Source organism: Cervus canadensis, chromosome X, assembly GCF_019320065.1.
Source record: "Cervus canadensis isolate Bull #8, Minnesota chromosome X, ASM1932006v1, whole genome shotgun sequence".
Classification (NCBI taxonomy): Eukaryota; Metazoa; Chordata; class Mammalia; order Artiodactyla; family Cervidae; genus Cervus; species Cervus canadensis.
Genome location: NC_057419.1, coordinates 29035170 through 29051733, shown reverse-complemented (window position 1 = coordinate 29051733; position 16564 = coordinate 29035170). Strand labels below are relative to the sequence as shown.

The window sequence follows — 16564 nt, the reverse complement described above, 5'->3', positions numbered from 1 at the left end:
CTCGATGGACATGAGTTTGAGCAAGCTTTAGGAGTTGGTCATGGACAGGGAAGCCTTGTATGCTGCACTCCTTGAGGTGACAAAACAGTTGGACACGACTGAGCGACTGAACTAACTATGTGTGGTAGGGAACATGGATAGTCCATGAAAACAGTTGATGCTATAACAGTGCTGTGGTTAGAGGTGATGTTCTTTCACATTGTCACAAATATGCCTACAATTAAGTAAGCCTTCCATATATCAAGTTCATCCATATCCACTCTTTCACATCCGTGAATTCAACCAAATCCAGATCCTGTATTACACTAATATTTACTATTGGAAAAAAATGTGTTTATAATTGGACCCATGTGGTTCAAACCCATGTTTCTCAAGGGTTAACTATATGTTTACTATCAAGCCATCGCTGAGTGGCTTTCATGATTCAAAGTGCACAATTACCAATACAGATAATTCAGAAAAGCAAAATCATATCATATTACTTCAAGGACCATAATGTTTTGTCAAGAGTTGATTGATTGTATTTGAACAGCAACACCATTAATATGAAGAATTGTCAGCAGCAGTGAGGCACAGCTAATTCCCACTGCAGGAGGAAGAAATCTGTTGTGCCAATGTTCTAGCTCTAGATAGGGCAAAGTTTCATGGGATATGGCCACTCTCACTGTGAAATCAGGTTTGGAAAGGGTCATTGTTAGGCATTCAATGGTATCCTCTGCATCAGAGTCCTGAATTGTGTTGCATGTCCAATACAGTGATGCAGTCCAATCAGCAATCATCCATCTATGTGGTGCATGTTCAGTGAGCAGCTTGACTTAGATCTCATCAGAAAATAGTCTCTTACAATTGTTATCTATATATGAATGACTCAGATATTTAAGCAGCAGTAGCAATTTTTTTTCCAAAAACTTTTCCCATGCTTTTTGAGATTAAATTGATATACAGCACTGTGTAAGCTTAAGCTGTACAGCATAGTGAATCAGCTTACAAAAATCATAGTGAAATGATTATCACAATACATTTACTAATATCTGTAATTTCATATTAATGTAAACACAAGACAATTTTTTTCCTTGTGAAGACAACCCTTAACAGCTTTCAAGTATACCAAATAGCAGTGTCAACCAGTAGCCCCATGCTGTACATTACATTCCCAGTACTTACTCATCTTATAACTGGTGTTTGATCCAACTGACCACTTTCATTTATTCTCCTACTCCTTGCCTACCACATTTGATAGTCACAAATCTTATCTTTTTATATGAGTTTGTTTTCTGTGTTCTATGTTTAGTATATAAGTGATATGGTACAATATCTGTCTTTGTCTAACATCTCACTTAGCATAATTTTCTCAAGTTCCCTTTGTGTTGTCACAAATGGAAGGATTTATCTTTTTATGGTTGAATAATATTCCATCTACTACAACTTTTTAATTTATCTGTCAGTGGACATGTAGGTTCTTTTCATGTTTTAACTATTAGAGATAATACTATTAAAAACACTAGAGTGCTGATATGTCTTCAACATAGTGCTCTGTTTTAATCAATATATATCCAGAAGTGAAATTGCTAAATCATATGATAGCTCTACTTTTAATTTTTAAAGAACCTGCATACGGATTTCAATGCTAACAGTACCAATTTACAATGCCATGAACAGTGCACAAGGATTTCCTTTTCCCTACAACCTCACGAGTATTTGTCATCTCTTATCTTTGATGATAGCCATTAAAACAGGTGATATTTCATTGAGGTTTTAATTTGCATTTCCCTAATGATTAGTATGACATGTAGTATCTTTTCATGTTACTTTTAGTCATTTGTATATCTTCTTTGGGAAAATGTCTATTAAGATCCTAAGCCAATTTGAAATTGATTTTAAGGGGATTGCTATTAAGCTATAAGAGGTATTTATATAATTTGAATATTAACTTCTTATAAGATATAAAATTTAAAAAATAATTTTCCTGTTATTGCAATGGTGAGTGGGACTGTTTCTTTAATTGCTCTTTCTGATTTTTCATTTTTAGTATATAGGAATGCAAGAGACTTTTGTGTATTAATTTTATATCCTACAACTTTACTATATTCATTGATTAGCTCTAGCAATTTTCTGGTGGCATCTTTAGGATTTTCTATATAGAGAATCATGTCATCTGAAAACAGTGAGAGTTTTACCTCTTTTCCAATGTGAATTTCTTCTATTTATTTTCCTTCTCTGATTTCTGTGGCTAGGACTTCGAAAACTATGTTGAATAACAGTGGTAAGAGTGGGAACCCTTCTCTTATTCCTGATTTTAGAGGAAATGCTTTCAGGTTTTCACCATTGAGGATAATATTTGTTGCGGGTTTGCTGTACATTGCCTTTATTATGTTAAGGTAGATTACTTCTATGCCTGCATTCAGGAGATTTTTTTTTTTATCATAAGTGGGTGTTGAATTTGTCAAACACTTTCTCTGTATCTACTGAGATGATCATACAGTTTTATTTCTGTTTGTTAATATGGTGTATCACATTGATTGATTTGGGTATATTGAAGAATCCTTATCTCCATGGTGACAAAAACCACTACAATATTGTAAAGTAATTAGCCTCCAACTAATAAAAATAAATGGGAAAAAAAAGCACTGGATTTAAAATTAAAAAAAAAAAGATTCCTAAGATGATGTTCACTCTTGCCATCTCCTGTTTGACCACATCCAATTTACCTTGATTTATGGACCTAATATTTCAGGTTCCTATTCAATATTGTTCTTTACAGCATCAGACTTTACTTCCACCACCACACACATCCACAAATAGGCATAGTTTCTTCTTTGGCTCAGCCTGTTCATTCTTTCTGGAGCTATTTCTTCACTCTTCCCCAGTGGTGCATTGGACACCTACCTACAGTGTCATATCTTTTTACCTTTTCATACTGTTCATTGAGTTACACAAGGCTGTGACCCATGAGATCATTTTCGTTAGTTTTCTGTGGTTGTGGTTTTCGTTCTGGAGGCCATAGGATTTTGGTTTTTGCTTTAGAGCCACCTAGGAAGCATAATATTGGCCTACAATTTTCTTTCTGTGTGTCTATCTTTGTCTGGTTTTGGTATTAGAGTGATGGTGGTTTCAAACAATGAGTTTGGAGTTTTCTTTCCTCTGCAATTGTCTGGAAGAATTTGAGCAAGAAAGGTGTTGCTGTTGCTGCTAAGTTGCTTCAGTCGTGTCTGACTCTGTGCGACCCCATACAAGGCAGCCCATCAGGCTCCTCTGTCCCCTGTATTCTCCAGGCAAGAATACTGGAGTGGGTTGCCATTTCCTTCTCCAATACATGCATGCATGCCCACCAGGCTCCTCTGTCCACAGGATTCTCCAGGCAAGAATACTGGAGTGGTTTGCCATTTTAGATATTCTTGAAACTTTTGGTAGAATTCACCTGTGAATCCATGTGGCCCTGGCTTTTGTTTGCTGTAAGACTGTTTTTATTACAGTTTCTATTTACATACTTGTGATTGGTCTGTTCATGTTTTCTATTTCTCCTGATTCAGTTTTGGAAAGTTATACTTTTCTTAGAATTTGTCCATTTCTTCCAAGTTGTCCATTTTATTGGCATATAGTAGTCTCTTATGATCTTTTGTACTTCTGTGTTGTCTGTTGTAACTTCTTTTTTATTTATAATATTATTGATTTGATTCTTTTCCCTTTCTTTCTTGATTAGTATGGCTAAAAGTTTGTCTATTTTATCTTCTCAAAGAACCAGCTTAAGTTTTATTGATCTTTCCTATAATCTTTTTCATTTCTTTCTGCACTGATTGAATGATTTCTTTCCTTATACTAACTTATTTTTTTTTCTAGTTTCTTTAGGTGTAAGGTTAGGTTGTTTATTAATGGTTCTATTGTTTTTTGAGGTAGGATTGTATTGCTATAAACTTCCCTCTTAGAACTGCTTTTACTGAAGCCCATAAATTTGAGATGTGTTTTCATTGCCAATTGTTTCAGGCATATTTTGATTTCTTTTTTGATTTCTTTAGTGATTTGTTTGTTATTCAGAAGCACGTTGTTTAGTCTCCATTTGTTTGCCTTTTTCCCTCTATTAGATAGCTAATTTTACAGTGTTGTGATCAGAAAAGACGTTTGAAAGCATTTCAGTTTATAAAAATTTACCAAGAATAGATTTGTGGCCCAGAATGTGATCTATCTTTGATAATGATCCATGTGCATTTGAGAAAAAAGTGAAATTTATTGATTTTGAATGAAATGGACTTTAGATATCAATTAGTCCAATTGGTCCATTGTATCATTTAAAACTTGTGTTTACTTATTCATTTTATGTCTGGATGATCTATCCATTGCTGTGAATGGGGTATTAAAATCCCCCAATATCATTGGGTGACCATTAATTTCCCCTTTAATAGTTGTTAGCCTTTGATTTATGCATAGAGGTGCTCCTACATTGGGAGCAAATGTATTTATAATTGTTATGTCTTCTTCTTGGATTGATCCATTGATCATTGTATAGTGTCCTTCTTTGTATCTTCAAATGGTCTTTATTTTAAAGTCTATCTTATCTGTTATAAGTATTCCTACTCCCACTTTCTTTTGGTCTCCATTTGCAAGGAATATCTTTTTCTACTTCATCAATTTCAATCTGTATGTGTCCCTAGGTTTTGAGGTGGGTCTCTTTTAGACAGCATATATCAGGTTCCTATTTTTTTTTAATCCATTTAGCCAAACTGTGTCTATTGGTTGAAGTATTTAGCCCATTTACCTTTAAAGTAATTGTTGATAAATATGACCCCATTGCTTTGCCAACAAATGTCCGTCTGGTCAAGGCTATGGTTTTTCCAGTGGTCATGTATGGATGTGAGAGTTGGACTGTGAGGAAAGCTGAGCACCTAAAAATTTATGCTTTTGAACTATGGTGTTGCAGAAGACTCTTGAGAGTCCCTTGGACTGCAAGGAGATCCAACCAGTCCATCCTAAAGGAGATCAGTCCTGGGTGTTCATTGGAAGGACTGATGCTGAAGCTGAAACTCCAGTACTTTGGCCATCTCATGCGAAGAGTTGACTCATTGGAAAAGACCCTGATGCTGGGAGGGATTGGGGGCAGGAGGAGAAGGGGACGACAGAGGATGAGGTGGCTGGATGGCATCACCGACTCGATGGACGTGAGTTTGAGTAAACTCTGGGAGTTGGTGATGGACAGGGAGGCCTGGCGTGCTGTGATTCATGGGGTCGCAAAGAGTCGGACACGACTGAGCGACTGAACTGAACTGAACTGAACTGAATGATCCCATTACCATTTACTTTATTCTATTGTTTGTTTTTATACCCCTTTCCTGTTTTCCCTAAAGAGGCAAACCATCTGTATGCAGAAAACTATAAAACAATCATGAAAGAAATCAAAGACAACAAAAAGAAATGGAGAGATAGTCATGCTCTTGGATTAGAAGAATCAGTATAGTGAAAATGAATTTACTAGCCAAAGCAATCTATGGATTCAATGCAATAACTCTAAAACTACCAACGAAATTTTTCACAGAACTAGGAAAAATAATTCAACAATTTGTATGGAAACAAAAAAGACCATGAACCGTGAAAGTAATCTTGAGAAGAAGAATGGAACTGGAGGAATCAACCTTCCTGACTTCAGATTAAACTACAAAGCTACAGGCATCAAGGCAGTATGGTACTAGCAAAAAAAAAAAAAAAAAAAAAATAGAAATAAAGACCAATGAAACAGGACAGAGAGTTCAGAGACATATCCACACATCTAAGGACACCTTATCTTTGACAAAACAGGCAAGAATATACAACGGAAAAAAGACAGTCTCCTCAATAAGTGTTACAGGGAAAACTGGTCAACCATGTGTAAAAGAATGAAATTAGAACACTTCCTAAAACCATATACAAAATAAACTCAAAATGGATTAAAGACCTAAACACAAGTCCAGAAACTATAAACTCTAACATGAAAACTTGGGCGAAACATTCTCTGATATAAATCACAGCAAGATCCTATATTACTTACCTCCTAAAGTGATGGAAATAAAAACAAAAGTAAGCAAATGGGACCTAATTAAAGCAGAAAAGTTTTTGCACAGTGAAGGCAACTATAAGCAAGGTAAAAAGACAACCCTTAGAATGGAGAAATTAATAACAAATGAAACAATCAACAAAGAATAAATCTCCAAAATATACTAGCAGCTCATGAAGCTCAATACCAGAAAAACAAATACCACAATCAAAAAGTGGGCAGAAGATTTAAACAGACATTTATCCAAAGAAGACATACAATGGCTAATAAACACTTGAAAATATGCTCAACATTTCTCATTATTAGAGAACTGAAAATCAAAACTACAATGGGTATCCTCTCATGGCTGCCAAAATGGCCATCATCAAAAAGTCTATAAGAATAAATGCTGGACAGGGTGTTTACAAAAAGAAAACCTCTTATAGTGCTGGTGGAAATGTAAATTGATACAGCCACCATGGAGAACAGTATGGAGATTCCTTAAAAAACTAGGAATTAAACTACTATATGATGCAGTAATCCTACTATTAGGCATATACCTGGAAGGAAATATAATTGAAAAAGACACATGCACCCCAAAGTTCATCCCAGCACCATTTATAATAGCTAGGATATGGAAGCAACCTGGATGCCCATTGGTGTATGAATGGATAGCAAAGTTGTGGTACATGTGCACAATGGAATATTACTCAGCTATAAAAAGGAATATATTTGAGTCAGTTCTAATGAGGTGGATGAACCTAGAGCCTATTATACAGAGTGAAGTAAGTTGAAAAGATAAAGGCACATATTTTATAAACTGCTTCACTGATTGTGCTAAAGCCTTTGCCTACATGAATCACAACAAACTGTGGAATATTTTTTTAAAGATATGGGAATACCAGGCCACCTTACCTGTCTCCTGAGAAACCTGTATGCAGGCCAAGAAGCAACCATTTGAACCAGACATGGAACAATGGACTGGTTCAAAATTGGGAAAGGAGTACATCAAGGCTGTATATTGTCACCGTGATTACTTATACGTAGATTGGTTGTTGCTCAGTCTTGTCCAACTTTTTCTGACCCCATGGACTGTAGCACACCAGGCTTCCCTGTCCTTCACCATCTCCCAGAGTTTGCTCAAATTCATTGCCATGTAGTCAGCGATGCCATCCTAAGATTTAATCCTGTCACCCCCTTCTCCTCCTGCCTTGAATTTTTGCAAGCATCAGGGTCTTCTCCAATGAGTTGGCTCTTCATATCAGGTGGCCAAAGTATTGGAGCTTCAGCATCAATCCTTCCAAAGAATATCCAGGATTGAATTTTTTAGGATTGACTGGTTTGATCTCCATGCTGTCCAAGGGACTCTGAAGCATCTTCCCCAGCATGACAGTTCGAAGGCATAAATTCTTCAGTGTTCAGCTTTTTTCATTGTCCAGCTCTCACATCCATACATGACTAATGGAAAAACCATAGCTATGAATAGACAGACCTTTGTTGGTAAAGTAATGTCTCTGCTTTTTTAAAACACTGTCTAGGTTTGTCATAGCTTTGCTTCCAAGGAGCAAGCGTCTTTTAATTTCATGGCTTCAGTTACCATCCACAGTGATTTTCGAGCCCAAGAAAATAACGTCTGTCACTGTTCCCATTGTTTCCCCATCTATTTGCCATGAAGGGATGGGACAAGGTGCCATAATCTTCATTTTTTGAATATTGATTTTAAGCCAGCTTTTTCACTCTCCTCTTTCACCATCATCAAGAGGCTCCTTAGTTTTGCTTCGCTTTCTGCCATAAGGGTGCTATCATCTGCAAATCTGAAGTTATTGATATTTCTCCATGCAATCTTAATTCTAGTTTCTGCTTCGTCCAATCCAGCATTTTACATGATGTACTCTGCATATAAGTTAAATAAGCAGGGTGACAATATACAGCCTCGACACACTCCTTTCCCAATTTGGAACCAGGCTGCTGTTCCATGTCCAGTTCTAACTGTTGTTTTGACCTGTATACAGGCTTCTCAGGAGTCAGCTAATGTGGTTTGATATTTCTATCACTTTAAGAATTTTCCACAGTTTGTTGTAATTCACACAGTCAAAGCCTTTAGCATAGTCAATGAAGCAGAAGTAGATGTTTTTATGGAATTCTCTTGCCTTTTCAATGATCCAATGGATAATGGAAATTTGATCTCTGGTTCCTCTGCCTTTTCTAAATCCAGCATGTACATTTGGGAGTTCTCGGTTCTTGTACTGTTGAAGCCTAACTTGGAGGGTTTTGAGCATTACTTTGGTAGCATATGAAATGAGTGCAATTGTATGGTAGTTTGAACATTCTTTGGTATTGCCTTTCTTTGGGATTGGAATGAAACTTGATATTTTCCAGTCCTGTGGCCACCACAGAGTTTTCCAAATTTGCTGGCATATTGAATGCAGCACTTTCACAGCATCACCTTTTAGTATTTGAATTAGCTCAGCTGGAATTCTATCACCTCCACTAGCTTTGTTCATAGTGATGCTTCCTAAGGCCCACTTGAATTCACATTCCAGGATATCTGGCTCTAGGTGAGTGATCACACCATCGTGGTTATCTGGGTCATTAATTTTTTTTATAGTTCCTCTGTGTATTCTTGCCATCACTTCTCAATATCTTCTGCTTCTGTTAGGTCCATACCATTTCTGTCCTTTATTGTGCCTGTCTTTCCATGAAGTGTTCCCTTGGTATCTCTGACTTTCTTGAAGAGATCTCTAGTTTTTCCCATTCTATTGTTTTCCTTTATTTCTTTGCATAGTTCACTTAAAAAGACTTTCTTTTCTCTCCTTGCTATTCTCTGGAACTCTGTATTCAGATGGGTATATCTTTCCTTATCTCCTTTGCCTTTAGCTTCTCTTCTTTTCTCAGCTATTTGTAAGTCCTCCTCAGAGAACCACTTTGCCATTTATCATTTCTTTTTCTTGGGGATGATTTTGTTCACTGCCTCCTATACAATGTTACAAACATCTGTCCATTGTTCTTCAGGCACTCTGTCTATCAGATCTAACCCCTTGAATCTATTTGTCACTTCTACTGTATAATCATAAGAGATTTAAGTCATATCTGAATGGCCTAGGGGTTTCCATACATTGTTAAATTTAAGTCTGAATTTGGCAATAAGGAGTTCATGATCTGAGCCACAGTCAGCACCCAGCCTTGCTTTTGCTGACTGTACAGAACTTCTCTGTTTTTGGCTGCAAAGCATATATGTAGAGTACATCATGTGAGATGCCAGGCTGGATGAATCACAAGCTGGAATCAAGATTGCCTGGAGAAATATCAACAACCTGCAATATGCAAATGATACCACTCTAATGGCAGAATGAGAATTGGAACTAAAGAGCCTCTTGATGGGGATGAAAGAGGAGAATGAAGAAGCTGGCTTAAAACTAACATTAAGAAACATAAAATCATGGCATCCAGTCCCATTACTTCACAGCAAATAGGAGGGGAAATAGTGTAAACAGGGGCAGATTTTATTTTCTTGGTCTCCAGAATTACCGTGAATGGTGACTGAAACCAGGAAATTATAAGATGCTTAGTCCTTGGAAGAAAAGTTATGACAAACCTAGTGTGGTTGTTTGTGGATTGAACACAGGTCTTCCACACTGCAGGCATATTCTTTACCATCTGAACCATCTACTGGTAGCACAATCACGGCAAACCTAGATAGCATATTGAAAACCAGAGACATCACTTTGCTGACTGACAAAGGTCTGTCTAGTCAAGGCTATGGTTTTACCAGTAGTCATGTACAGATGTGAGAGTTGGACTGTAAAGAAGGCTGATCACTGAAGAATTGATGATTTCAAATCGTGCTGTTGAAGAAGACTTTTGAGAGTCCTTTGGACAGCACAGAGATCAAACCAGTAAATCCTAAAGGAAATCAACCCTGAATATTCATTGGAAGAACTGGTGCTGAAGCTGAAACTCCAGTAATTTGGCCACCTAATGTGAAGAGCCGACTAATTGGAAAAAAAACTTGATGCTGGGAAAGATTGAAGATACAAGGAAAAGGGTGCAACAGATGCGATGGCTGGATGGCATGACTGACTCAATGAACATGAGTTTGAGCAAACTCCATGAGATGGTGAAGGCAGTGTAGCCCAGCATGCTGTAGTCCATGAGGTTGCAAAGTGCCAAACATGACGTAGTCACTGAATAACAACAACAGTGCATATATATGGCATCTAGAAAGATAGTACCAAAGATCCTTCAGGCAAGGTAGCAAAGGGGACACAGACTTTAAGAACAAATTTGGATACAGTTGGGAAAGGATAAGGCAGGATGATTTGAGAGAATAGCATTGGAGTATATATTTATCATATGTAAATTAGATATCTAGTGAAAGTTTGATGTATGATTCAGGGAACCCAAGGCCAATGCTCTGTGACAACCTATAATATGGGGTTGTAAATCAGGAGGGAGGGGGATCATGAAGGAGGGGACATATGTATTCATATGGCAGATTCATGTTGATATATGGCAAAAACTATCACAATATTGTAATTTTCCTGCAATTAAAAAATAAATACATTTTAGAAAAGAAAAAAAAAAAGAAATATTTGTCCTATTCCATAGTCTGGTTTTTATTGGAATATAGTTTCTTTACAATGCTGTGTTTGTTTCTGCTGTACAATAATTATTGTACAGAAATATATTGCTAAGCCACCAAAAGGAACAAAATAGGGTCATTTAGAGACGTGGATGGACCTAGAGTCCATCAAACAGAGTGAAGTACATCAGACAAGAAAAAAAATGAATATAGTATAATGTTGCTTATATGTGGAACATAGGTTATCTTTTTATATTGATTTATATTTGATTTATATTTATATTGATTATTTCTTTTGCTGTGTAGGCTTTTTAGTTTGATGCAGTGTCACTTATTTTTTATTTTGATCTTTGGATATCAGATAAATTAATTTCAAAACCTATGTAGAGGAGATTTCTGGAGGGGGGTTTGCTTTCTTATAAGAATTTAATGGGGGACAGTCCCAAGATGGAGGAGGAATAGAACTGGCAGACCACTTTCTACACCACAAATACATCAAAAGATCAACTTAATGCTGAGAAACATCCACAAAACAACTTCTGAACACTGGAGGACACCAGGCACCCAGAAAGGCAGCCCAATCTCTTCAAAATGATGTAGGACAAAATATAAAAGATAAAAACTGAGACAAAAGAGTTAGGGATGGAGACCCATCCTGGGGAGGGAGCCGTGAAAGAGGAGAAGTTTGCACACAACAGGAAACCCTCTCACAGGCATGTATATAAGGAATTTTGGAATCTCAGAGGGCAACATAACTGGAAGGAGAAACAAACAAACAAACAACAACAACAAAAAAAAAAAAAAAAAACCAACAGAATATGCGCCTAACCACAACTGCCAGCAGAGAAGTGGCCCAGACACTGTTGTCCACTACCAGCAAGTGGGGACTAGGCAGGGAGTTGTGGGATATATCATCAGTCTTTAGGGTAAGGACCAGCTCGGAATGCCCTGAGAACAATCTGAGGGAGCTAATGTGGGATAGCAACCCAAACCGTGAGATCACCAAAGAGACCAAAAAGAAAGACCTTCCGCATGAAAGGCTTTAATGCCTCATGGTGACCCCTGGCCCACTCTTAGAACAAACTATTGAGCAAATACCAAAGGAGAGCAAGCTGATTACCATATATGGCCTCCTCTCCCTGGAGGCAGAGAGGCAGGTGTGCAACAGTCAGAGCCAGAATGCAAGGGACTGCTTCAATCTCGGCCCCAAGGACCACATCTTCCACCAAACTGTGAGCAGGTTCCCAGTTGCTAACCACGTCTTCCTGGAATCCTGGTTGGTTGACATCAGTCAGGAAAGTCACAGCCTGAGCTCAGCTCCCCAGAGGAGACACACGGCACACCTGGGACTGTGCTCTCATGGAGCACCTGGGAAAATGAGCGACAGGAACTGGAGTGGTAACTAAGATTCACGGCCCACCTGGGACAGTGTGCTCACCAAGCACCTGATTGCCTAAGCTGCTTGGATCTGGGAGGGGCACAAAACACACAGCCCATCCTAGTCTGGGTCCTCGGAAAGCAGCCAAGAACCTGAGAAGCTTAGACCTGAGAAGTGCATGAAATGCAGGGCCCATGTGGGACAGTTTCCTTGCAGAGCACCCTGGTACCTGGCAGCATAGACCCAGGAAACACGTGCCGCCTTGGGCTATGGCAAACCCAGTGTGGTCCATCCACTGCGAGTACTTCCCACACATGCCAGTGCTTTTTGTTTCCAGTGTCCCTTCCTCTCCACAACACAATTAAACAAGTGAGCCTAAAAAAGTGGCCACCTTTGCCCCCTTGTGTCAGGGCAGAAATTAGACACTGAAGAGGCTTGCAAACAGAGGAAGCCAAAATAAGAAAAGAAGGGGGAGCCGCCCTGGAAGTAACAGGTGCAGTGGGCTAAAGCATTTAACACTGGAGACATCTGAGGGGCACCTATAGACCTTGAGAACTAGTACAAGCTGGAACAAGGGACAATCTGACACTGAACTGACCCCACACTGCCCACAACAGCTCCAGAGAAATTCCTAGATATATTTTATTAGTATAAATAACATATAATGATATTTAATAATATATTAATAATATAGTGATGTTATTATCACCTTTTAATTTAAAATGTTTATTAATATTAATATAATATCTGTTAATATTAGTCTAATAATATTTTATTAATATATAATTCTATTAATATTGATACATCAATGCTGTATTATATTATTAATAATATATTAATTATATAGTGATACTATTATGACTTTTTAATTAAAAAATTCTTGCATACCATTACCTTTCCAAAAAAAAAAAGCTTTTTAAAAAATACTCCATATATATGTTTTTAATTATTGTGATTGACTATGTTTTATATTTTTTATGTTGTATTTTTGAGAGTCTGACCTCTATTCTAGGTTTTTAATCTTTGCTTTTTTATATTTGTTATCAATTTTGTACTTTAAAAATCTAACCTTCAGTACCCATTTTCACATTGCCCTCTCACCTTTTGACTCTCCTTTTTCACCTCCAGGTGACCTCTATCTCCTTCCTCCTTCTTCTCTTCTCTATATAATTCTATGAATCTTTCTGGGTGTTCCAAGCTGTAAAAATCTAACCTTCAGTACCCATTTTCACATTGCCCTCTCACCTTTTGACTCTCCTTTTTCACCTCCAGGTGACCTCTATCTCCTTCCTCCTTCTTCTCTTCTCTATATAATTCTATGAATCTTTCTGGGTGTTCCAAGCTGTAAAAATCTAACCTTCAGTACCCATTTTCACATTGCCCTCTCACCTTTTGACTCTCCTTTTTCACCTCCAGGTGACCTCTATCTCCTTCCTCCTTCTTCTCTTCTCTATATAATTCTATGAATCTTTCTGGGTGTTCCAAGCTGTGGAGAGCACTTAGGGATTAGATTATTGGGTAGATTGCTCTCTCCACTTTTGACTCCCCCTTTTCTCCTCCTGCTCACCTGTTTCCCTCATCCCTCCTCTCTTCTCTATATAACTCTGTGAATCTCTCTGAGTGTTGCTAGCTGTGGAGCATTGTTTCACTAATTAAACTAGGGACTCTATTTTCTATGCCGTATGGATAGAGAAGTCTTGAGGCTACTGAAAGAGAAGGACCAAAAGCCAGAGGCAGGTGGCTTAACTCCAAAACTTTAGAACATCAGAGAACTCCTGACTCCAGGGAATATTAATAGATAAGAGCTCATCCAAAAGTCTCCACACCTACACTGAAACCAAGTTCCACCCAAGAGCCAACAGGATCCAGTGCAAGACACACCATGCTAATTCTCCAGCAAAACAGGAACACAGTCATGAACATTAAAAGATGGCCTTCCTAAAGGTGTGCTAAATCCATAGACACCCCCAACTCACTACTGGACACCTCATTGCACTCCAGAGAGAAGAGATCCAGTTCTACCCACCAGAACACAGACACAATCTCCTCCAACCAAGAAACCTTGACAAGCCATTAGTCTAAACCCACCCACAGGGAGCAGAATCCACAATTAAGAGAGCCAAAGAACGTCCAGCATGCAGAAAGGACAACCCAAACACAGCAATCTACATAAAACGAAAAGGCAGATAAATATTCAGCAGGTGAAGGAACATGAAATAAAAACCCACCAAACCAAACCAAAGAGGAGGAAATAGGGAGTCTATCTGAAAAAGAATTCAAAATAATAACAGTAAAATGATCCAAAATTTTGAAAGCAAAATGGATTTACAGATAAATAGACCAGAGGCAAGGATTGAGAAGATGCAAGAAATGTTTAACAAGGACCTAGAAGAAATAAAGAAGAATCAATCAACAATGAATAACGCAATAACTGAGATCACAATCACTCTGGAAGGAACCAACAGTAGAATAACTGAGGCAGAAGAGAGGATAAATGAGGTGGAAGATAGAATGGTGGAAATAAATGAAGCAGAGAGGAAAAAAGATTTAAAAGAAATGAGGACAACCTCAGAGACCTCTGGGACAGTGTTAAATGCCCCAACATTTGAATCAAATGTGTCCTAGAAGACAAAAAGAAAACACATGAGGAAATACTTGAGGAGATAATAGACAAAAACTTCCCTAAAATGGGGAAGGAAATAACTACCCAAGTCCAAGAAATCCAGAGAGTCCCAAACAGGGCAAAACCAAGGTAAAACACCCCAAGACACATATTAATCAAACTAGCAAAGATCAAACACAAAGAGAAAATATTAAAAGCAGCAAGGGTAAAGCAACAAATAACACACAAAGGGTTCCCCTTAAAGATAACAGATGACTTTTTGAAAGAAACTCTCCAGGCCAGAAGGGAATGGCAGGACATATTTAAAGTGATGAAAGAGAAAAACCTACAACTAAGAATACTCTACCCAGCAAGACTTTCCTTCAGATTTGATGAACAAATCAAAAGCTTTATGGAGAAGCAAAAGCTGAGAGAATTCAGCACCACCAAAGTAGCTCTTCAACAAATGCTAAAGGATTGTCTCTAGACAGGAAACACAGTAAAGGTTTTTAAAAATGAACCCAGACTTATGGGGGTGCAGCATTGCAGCATAGGATAAGTTGGCTCTGGACAGTGGTGAGTTGGAGGGGACCTCAGACAACCGGCAGCTGGGGCCATGGCCTCCGACCTGGACATCTCCCTTCCCGAGGTGCTTGAGCCCATGTACCTGGGGAACCTGCTGTGGTATATAGTCTTTCTGGGGGCCATTTTCCAGCTCATCTGCATGCTGGCCATAATCATTCCTGTTCCCAAGTCCCACAAGGCAGACGCAGAACCATCTGAGCCCCGAAGTGCAGAGGTGATGAGGAAACCCAAGGTCACTGCTCCTTTGCAAACAAGAGACCCAAGAAGGAGGCCAAGGAGAAGTGGTAGAAGAGGCAGCCTTCACAGCTTGGCAGGCAGGCAAGGGCCTTGAGGTCAGCCCTCCTGGGGCACAAGGTCTCAGGTGTCTGGGTTGCCCTTTGACTGCAGAGATCTGGACAATCATGACAGTGCCCAGGCCCCGGTGGGCAGACCACCACTTCTTCCTTCTGCCTTCCTGAGGGGTTAGAGCCAAGGGGGCTGAAATACCCTGTGAACAGAGACTGTCCTGGAAGCCTCTTGAAAAGTTGGGTCAACTCACAGAGTTCCATTTTCTAACTTAATTCCCATGTCCTACTTTTAGTCACCCACCTTGTAGGTTTACACTATGTTTTAGAGTCCTCATCTACTTCTGCAAGCACCACCCTCTGCCATTATCCATGCCCTGCAGATCAGATCTCCTGCTAATCAGTCACCTTTGTCTCTGCTTGTGCAGAGGAAGCTGGGCCAGACCTCTCCTATTTTTTTTAGGTCAAGACTCCAAGGCCATTAGCACAGTGGTCCTACTGATGCAGAAGCCAGTCCTTAAAGAGGCCTGGTCCTCCTCTGGCTGATGGAAGGGATTTGGCTTAATGAGTGTGTATTCTTGAGCCCAAAGGTCCTGAGCATCTCAAATAGGGGGTAGGGGCAGGGACTTGTCAATTGCAGACCAATCTCTTTTCAGCCAACCACAGCACATTGAGGATATACCTGATCACTTCTGTCTGTATCCCCTCCCCCACCTCCAATTCCTTCAACCCTTGACCATAGTCATTTGGAGGAAGTAAAGGTCAATAAATGGCCCCACACAATGAAAATAAATAAATAAATAAATAAAAATGAACCCAAAACAACAACAACAAAAAATAACTGGTAAGAGGATCATACTTATCAATAATTACCTTACATGTAAATGGGTTAAATGCTCCAACCAAAAGACAAAGACTGGCCAAATGGATACAAAAACAAGACTCCAATATATGCTGTCTACAAGAGACCAATCTCAAACCTAGGGACACATACAGACTGAAAGTGAAGGGCTGGAAAAAGATATCTCATGCAAATGAGGACCAAAAGAAACCAGGAGTAACAATACTCATATCAGAAAAAATAGATTTTGAAATAAAGGCCATGATCAGAGACAAAGAAGAACACTACATAATG

The 16564-nt window shown here is 38.7% G+C and overlaps 1 pseudogene; it reads left to right on the top strand.

Moving 5' to 3' along the window:
- Window positions 1-15176: 15176 nt before the first annotated feature.
- Window positions 15177-15433, top strand: LOC122435495 (annotated as a pseudogene).
- Window positions 15434-16564: the final 1131 nt, after the last annotated feature.